We start from the raw sequence: 6389 nt of genomic DNA on the forward strand, positions 1-6389 counted from the left end.
AGGCCAGTATGTATCATCACATCCAAGAACAATCGATGGTCCGTTATAATGTAGTGATTCATGCAGTGTCTGTAAGCATAGAGGAGACTGGAAGCCTCTAACAAAGCTCTTTATTATTGTGACGTGGGGCTGGCATACGCTCTCGTCATTGTCTGTTAATGAACAGTGGAGGGAGAAGAGAGTGGTAACTGTATAATTGTGCTCCATTCATGTTTATTCCAGCCTGTCCTGGACAGCATTCCCGCATTAAATGCAATTGGCAGGGAATAGCTTGCTGGGGGCCCATACACGGTCGTCCCTTCAGCCCAGATGTTCCTCAAACCCACTGAGAGTCAAATTGGGCTCCTGGAGGGAAGATCTTCTCATTGTTGAGCCACAATGGACTCACATCCTTCCTTAGTCAATAGTGCCTAAAACTCAATCACACACACACACACACACAGATTCCCATACAAGGTTTAGTACATTACCATGAGGGATTCACAAAGCTGTTGCTAGTCTGATCATCCAGTGTTTAAGCTGAAATGTTGAAAACCAACTTTTGAAATCAAGACTCTTTAAAGAGAGATCAGTTAATGTAAAAATGTTCTTCGTGGGGAAACATCTACATTAACTTGTTTGATTCAGCTCAAAGAAACTGGATAAAAACGCTGGTTCTCAAATGTAAGAATTTAAAGGCTCGAATCAGGTAGAAAAATGTATTTTCAGCTGCATATGTTCACTTTTATAGTGTTTTATTCCAAAATAAGTGCTGTCCTTGAGCTTAAAAAGCTGTTTGACTAGATCCAAGCTGCAATTTGACCTTTTATGCAACTGTAAAGATACAGTCATGTTAAAATGTCAGGTATAAAACATCCATATTAATTGGATCATTGGAACCACGCTCATAATTCCCAGATCAAAAATGCACTATAATGTCAACAACATGTGCACAGAGCAATCAGAAATACCTGTACGGAATTCGAAAGCCATCGCTATCAACCCCTGCAGGAGCTCATATCACATGAATTAATTATTGTATTACATTCCTGACATCACGAAGCAAATGTTCTGGCCTTGGCTCTTGGTTTTGCGGACACGGTTGCACAATTAGCGCATGCATCTAACCAATGTGATGCGTCCCTGAACAGCTTCTACGCCTAATGAATAGAAATCAATTGGCGAGTGTGATGCCTCGTCTTGAGTAACACCTTCTGTCCTCTGGCTTATTGTAAAGTTGTTCCCTATTCAAGCCCGTACAAGGGTTGTTTGTCCCTCTTTCTCTGCTGTGTGTATCGACGGTGACCCCTTTAACTAGAACCCTCATTACTCTCTGCCTCTAGTTAGTCTCTCTGTTTCCTGGCTTCCACCTGTAGTAGTAATGAGCGCAATGCTACTCCAAGAGTGTGCGGGTCTCGGGAGAGACGTGTAAAAGTGGAGGGAGGTCATGCAGTCAAGGCGAGTCCGTGATCTGGAGTGGACGCAGGCTGATGGCTCGTCTGCTGAGACGGATGAGTGAAAACAGCAGGGGCTGGGGATGGACATGGGTGATGTTTAGATAAGGGGATGGGGCATCCGCACAGAGCTGTGAAAGTTATACAGACTTTGAAAAATCAAGTTTCGAAAGTTAAGCACATTTAAAGGGATAGTTCAGCCAAAAATGTCAATTCTGTTATCATTTACTCTTTTGTGTCATTTCAAACCTGTAAAACCTTCTTTCTGTTACTTTAGCATTATTTATATTCTATTTTAGTATTTTGATTTTTTTTTTTCAGTTTTCTTTTTTAGTTTAGTTTGAGTAATTTTGTTTTGTGCTATTTTCATTTTTATTATTTTTGAAGTATTTCTATATCTGTCATTTAATGTCAGTTAGTTGCCATGACAAAATGTCAAATGAATACTTTAGTATTTATAAATATTTAATTTTTATATCAGTCACAGGTCATTTTTTTTGTCATTTTTTATAATTTAAGTATTTATATATCTTTAATTTTTATTTATTCTTTCGTTACACTTTTCGTTTTAGTGTCTTTAGTACTTCAACTTATTTTATTTCAGTTAGTTGCCAAGGCAAAATAAAATTTTCATCCAATATTTATATATCTTTTTTTATTTCAGCTTTATTTCAATTACCGAAATTTTTTTAAATAGTTTTAGTTTTAATTAACAACACTGCTGCAGACCAGAAAATAAGTGTTTTGTATCCATTAGGGATGGTAAGATTCACCGATTCGCATCGGTGCATCTGCATATAAGTTAACGATGCAATGCATTGATTTAAAGAAGTGTGCATCAGATACAAGTTGACATTTGTATCACAATGCATCATTTCTAACATATTTGCATTGGTAAAAAACTATGTATTTATATATAATTCTTAGTAGATGCGGTATACTTTTATTATTTAGAAAGTGAACAATATTTTTTGACCAATATTTTATATGTAGATTGATTTCTCCTCTCTAAACTGTTTCTCAAGCGCTTTCTCTCATCACCACTGCTGCTACATGAATATGACGTACCACAACAATACGACAGAGGCATTAGAAGTCAGGAGGCACTTATTAATTTATAATTTGCTGTCTGTCTGAGCCAAAGAAATAAAAGCAAACTATCTGTGCCATATTGAATTGCATAGCATTATTTTTGTTTCCCCATTGCATTGTATTGCATTGAATCGCATTGAGTTGAATCGAATCGAAATTGGATCGCACCGCATCCTAATAGGGGTGAATTGTATTGCAATGCATGGGTAGCTGCTTCATATGTATCTTTAATATATCATATCGTTGGCTATACATCGAGATGCGTATCACATTGGCTTTAGTTGTGGAGATGCACGTCTGTAGTATCCATACAATGAAAGATATTTGAGAGACCGTTGTCTGTACAATGAAAGTCAATGGGGTCCAAAACAACACTGGACCTCACTGACTTTCATTGTACAGACTACACTCTTTCAGTTATTTTTCTAAGTCTTCATACAGGTTTGGACCAATATTTGAATGAGTAAATGATGACAGAATTAAATTTTTTCGTCAACTGTCCCTTTAAAATGCATTAAGTGTAGCTCATTAGGCCACGAATGCCGTTTTCGGTAGCGTTCCCTCACCTCGTTTTGCTTCCTCCGCCCCGGGGCTCGTTTTCCTGGTCCTGAGATGGATCCATCAGGCCAGTTTTGCGTGTCTTTTACGAGCTGCATATGGAGGCCTCGCAGAGGGGAAAGGTGGAGAGCGTAGGCCCTCTCGTTTGCTAGCAAATGACCAGTATCGACAATCTGCTATTTTAGTGTCCTTCCCTGCAGGCTCTGCCAGTGATTTTTTCAAGCTGTGCATTTGTTGTATATGTATGAGTGCAACTATATGCATTTGCGTTTGCATGGCTTTTCTTCTAGTCCATCCTAAAATTAGGGTCAGATTTGTGTTTTTCTCCATTCAAAGCTTGGCAGCCACAGGTAGGAGCTGGATTGCATTAAAAGAGCCGGTCAATGATTTCCTTAAGTGCGAGCCATTTCCAAATGTCCTTTTGGATATATTGTTTACAGAAGTGTTATTTAGAAGTGCAATCACATGCTTGTGCTTTTGCTTTGAGCAAGTGCAGCCTTTCTCCTCCCTCGTTGCTCTTTTCCGTCCCTCGCTCTCTTCTCCTCGCGCCTTCCTAACAGATGTTTGTCCTAATGCATCTCGGACTCAGATTGTTTAATGAGCTCACATCTGGTTTGGGTGCTTCATGTCCCCCCTTGCCTGGAATTAATGGGTGTTTTTTCTCCCCAAAAGCCAAATGTATTTGCTTAAGTGTATTGTTGCACACAATGGAGTTGGAACGGTGAAACCTCAGGCCTATTTGAGGGAGTGTTTGGTACTGATTTCAGCTCAGGCTGTATTGTGAACGTTGCCATGTTTAAAGCCCATCTGCAGCGATAAGCGGTTGAGGGGTGTTCAAGCTTTACGGTTTGTATTATGAGTGGTTCTAGGATTTGAACAAACCTGTAAGCCTAAGAATTAAACGTAAGTGTCTAACTCGTCCCACACCATTTGTGCTATACAGATATTAGGGCTGCATGATTAATCAATATAAAACCAACCTAAATCGTGATGCGGCTTAGTGTGATTATCAAAGCGGAGGCTGTGATTATAAAACTGTATGTGCTGCGTGTTTCAGACTGAAGTGCAGCACTGTGTCTTACACGAGCAGCTCGATTTGCAGTAAATGCTGCTCCACACAAACTCCATCTCTGAGTTTGAGTCGCTTAAACGTGCACTTGGGATTACAACATGCACTAACCATCTTCCCATACAAGCACTTATCAACAAAAGAGATTTTTTTCTTGTGGTTGTCTGTCAAAATAAATGTTCTATGTTTTAACATTTAATAATGAAGAATTTAGGAGAACCATAAATATTAGTATTGTATTCCTGCAGTTGTAATGTAAAATAAAATGTTTTTTTATTTTGTTATAAAAATATTTTACTGTGAAATATTACAAGAATAAAATTAATTATTTTGTTTTATTTAATTGTTTTAGATTTTTATTTAGTAGTAATATTAACGATTATTATTTTATAGCCATACTGTAATGTATCTAATCACAAACAAGCACATCAAACCTGGATTTTTTTTCCCGTCACGATTTTAATCGGAAAAAGTTGCACTTTGATTTTCCCCCCATATTGTGAAGCTCTAATGGATATGAATGATGTGCCTTGTTGAGATATGCATTACTTTTTAAAGGGATAGTTTCCCAAAAAATGATTATTTACTCATTTAGTGGCATATCAGTGTTTGTTGTGTATATAGTGAAAGTCAGTGGGGTACAATGTTGTTTTGGTCAAGCAATTAGATTAGATTGCTTCGTGACCTTATAAGGGACTAGAAATATCTAGATTTTTTTTTACACTTGACAGTAGGAATCCACATAGCAACACCCTAGCAACCTATCAGAACGTCTTAGCAATTGTAACCTTTAGCCACACACACAAACGATGCATGTTGCATCGCAGAAGAATGTTTTGGGCAAATGACACTTTCTTTCGAAAAAGTGGCATACTAACTCGTTTTGGCATTGTTTCGCCTTTTAACATAATGCCTTCCCGTGTGACTTAAAGATTGAACCGTTAGCAGCAGGAAACACCAGAGGAACAAACACTCAAGCGCTCCAGCTTTCACACACACAATAAAAGTGGCTGTGTGTTGCCGTCGGGGCAGAAACACAGCCAGAGAAACGGCTCCACAGCTGGGCTCGGCCCCCTTCCTCTTCCCTCGGGAGAAACGTCCACAAAAAACCTCGGCGCACAGGCCTGGACCACCCCAACACCACTGTCTTCTGGTGCAAGGCAGGTTTCTGTGCCTCTTTCTACAGCTTGATCCCCCCCCAGATGTGCAAGACCCACAGGATGGAGGAACAATTGTTCTTCCAATGCAGACATTTTTATAAACGATGAAAAGATAGAAATAGCTACAGAGTTTAATTATCTTGGTTTAACGCTATCCAAATCTTAAATCTTAATCTTAAACATGTAAAGTAAATGGTGAGGACTATAAAATATAACTTGGTAAACTTCAGACAAATTAGACAATGTCTTCCCACTGATGTAGCTAAGACTTTCATGCATGCTGCAATCCTTTTTCTTTTTCCGTTATTAAACCTCTAAAATCTCTATATAAACAGACTTTAAATATTCTGGACAAAAAGCCTAACCAACATCACCACTGTAGGGTTTTGGAGAAATGTAATTTTTTGAGTTTTGATCATTTTAGACTTTTTTTTTTTTTATTTGTGTATGGTATATAAAATGTTAAATGGTTTGGCCACTTCTAAACTTTGTGATTTTGTGCATTTTCGCTCTACAGACTCTGTAAGATCTACTAGATTATCATCTACTAGTGATTGTGTTGTTCCTTTTCGTCACTCTGCCTTTGGGTTATCGTCTTTCTCTGTGAAAACTATTACTCATTGGAACACCTTACCAGAAGACATATGGATGTGCACATCTATTGATCTTTTTAAATTAAAACAAAAATCTTATTTAAAGGGGTGGTTCATTGGTTTTTTCCTAGGCTTGATTGTGTTTATGGGCTGCAGTCTAGCATGTGTTAATGCTTCGTTTTTAAAAAAAAGCATTATTTTTCACAAAATTGACCTTTATTCCACACCGCTCTGTCCCTTCTCCTATTAACGCGCTGATCTAGTGATGGGAAGTTCGGATCATTTTACCGACTCAGACATTTGAGTCTCGTTCAGCAAAATGAACGAATCTTTTTTCGAGTCATTTCGTTCATTTTAGCAAAATATAATTAAAAAGTTACGTGTTACTTCCCTAGCACATCTACTACTTACGCAAACGTTGATCACACTACAAACAATATAAAACTGCAATAAGAAACAGAAAAGATTAATTCATTGTTTACCT

General features: G+C 38.0%; 1 long non-coding RNA gene across 1 annotated transcript in view; it reads left to right on the plus strand.

The window, feature by feature from the left end:
• Positions 1-3515: 3515 nt before the first annotated feature.
• Positions 3516-6389, plus strand: part of LOC107708244 (uncharacterized) — a 3714-nt gene continuing 840 nt past the window's right edge. Inside the window, exons 1-2 of the long non-coding RNA XR_001636341.1 lie at positions 3516-3527; positions 6282-6287. This is a non-coding gene — a long non-coding RNA (uncharacterized LOC107708244). The remainder of the gene's footprint in view (positions 3528-6281; positions 6288-6389) is intronic.

Source organism: Sinocyclocheilus rhinocerous, unplaced genomic scaffold (assembly GCF_001515625.1).
Source record: "Sinocyclocheilus rhinocerous isolate Xijiao unplaced genomic scaffold, SAMN03320098_v1.1 scaffold1436, whole genome shotgun sequence".
Classification (NCBI taxonomy): Eukaryota; Metazoa; Chordata; class Actinopteri; order Cypriniformes; family Cyprinidae; genus Sinocyclocheilus; species Sinocyclocheilus rhinocerous.